The 1,743-nt window shown below is 37.5% G+C and overlaps 1 protein-coding gene across 2 annotated transcripts in view; it reads left to right on the top strand.

The window, feature by feature from the left end:
• Window positions 1-224: 224 nt before the first annotated feature.
• Window positions 225-1,743, top strand: part of SLC39A11 (solute carrier family 39 member 11) — a 4,193,139-nt gene continuing 4,191,620 nt past the window's right edge. For both annotated transcript variants that reach the window (XM_044085146.1, XM_044085147.1), the window contains exon 1: window positions 225-306. The gene's annotated coding sequence lies outside the window, so the exon portion shown is untranslated. The remainder of the gene's footprint in view (window positions 307-1,743) is intronic.

A 1,743-nucleotide genomic window follows, 5' to 3' on the forward strand; every position in this document is an offset into this window, starting at 1 on the left:
TTGCACTTTAAGGGAAAATCATACTAGCCGGAACACTTGCGTGTCTTTAACTGCAGCCACATACAAAAGCCCAGAAATACTGCAACACTTGACGAAGCCGTTTCACTTGAATGATTGCTCATATTTTTATCCAACCAGCAGCAGGAATTACTGTAAGGCGGGAGGTGGTTGCAAAATAAACCAATTAAAGTCAAAAGGGGTGGAGCCATGTATGTTTGCGAGACACGTGTAATTTACTATGGGACCAGGAAGTGACAGAGGGCATTTTACAAAGTACTAGTAGAATGAGTTTGGGGTATTAGATGGGTGAGTTTATATTCACTTTTGCTTATAACTTATTGTTAAATGATTCTTCTGTTCATACTGATTGCATTTTGGATTTCAAGAAATGCATTTTGCTTGCTGATAAACAATGCTCCAGTATGCAATGGTTTTATATTCCTCTCCGTACTGCAAATGAGCTAGTGCTATAGTATATATATTGCTTAGCGTTGTGTAACTGAGCAACTCGCACTATTGTATGATACTGTTTATATTGTGTAAGGAAAATCGACACCGTATGCCAGTTATTTACTGGTGGTGTCTGGCTGATAAAAAGTGCTTGTTAAAAGTTTAGAGTTTCTTGTTACGATGTTAAATGAATTAATATGGGTACTGTAGGTAAACGAAAGGAATTGCACTTTGCTCAGATCAGAAAATTGTGCTTTCGTGTGTTGTAATGTGCTTTGCAAAGAAGCTCAAACATGATGCAAGTAAAGTTCATATTATTCGATTTAGGGACGTAATATGGAATTTAAAAGAAGAAAATAAAACCGTGTTTTGCGTGTATAAGGATGCTGTATCCTGTTTCACGAACTAAAAAGTTGATGATTTGGCAAGCTGCCTGCCTTTCTTCTATTTTGCTTACAGTTATTAACAGTAAACAAGAACACAGAGACGTGTCAGCTTGACAAAGCAAGAAACCTGATGAGTAAATGTTTATTCTTCAAGTTACTAGTTGCCAATCATTACACGACAGCTGATTTGGTAATTTGTGTCTGACACAGTGACATGCCAAGCCCCTAGCATTTTAGCCGAAAAATGTATTTTAATTTTTCTGCAAGTTTGTAAACTAAGTTGTTGCACCTGTATCTGCTTAATACGATATGAAACATTAGCAAAAAAAAAAAATGATGACTGTGAGTTTGTGTTGGTTATGAATTTACAGCAATTCATTTGCACTGGTTGTAAGAGCTGACCCCCCCCCCCCCCAAAAAAAAAAACCCTCACATTTCTTTAATTAGTACCTTACTTCTAGGCCTTCACTGCGGTGTTGACCCCAAGTGACTTACACAAAACTTTCTAGTCTTTCAGCTCCCTTCACTGCAACAAAACACCCACATTCTTTGGTGCCTGGAGTTTATCCAGGCATTTGTTGCATATCTGCTTCATAAGCGATTGCCTGATTATTGGTTCAGTTTGTTGCAAGAAGTCTGCCAAATCTCTTACCCCAAAAATAACACTGAATTACCTACATTCTTTAGAATAATGCCAAGTACGTCCCCATATTGGAATATGTGTTTTAATTAGAATTGCGAGGTTTGATGACTGGTTTCTGGCAATTACTGATCATATCTACTATGATTGTGCAGCCAGCATATTGAGGTATGCTGATCCAAAACCCAACCGGTAGAAAAAATACTACAGTGGTCTTAAAACAATGTGTTCCAAATGGGCATAATAGTCTTCATGCAGTTATTCTGT

This window comes from Protopterus annectens, chromosome 10.part0 (assembly GCF_019279795.1).
Source record: "Protopterus annectens isolate FY-2018-M chromosome 10.part0, PAN1.0, whole genome shotgun sequence".
Lineage (NCBI taxonomy): Eukaryota > Metazoa > Chordata > Ceratodontiformes > Protopteridae > Protopterus > Protopterus annectens.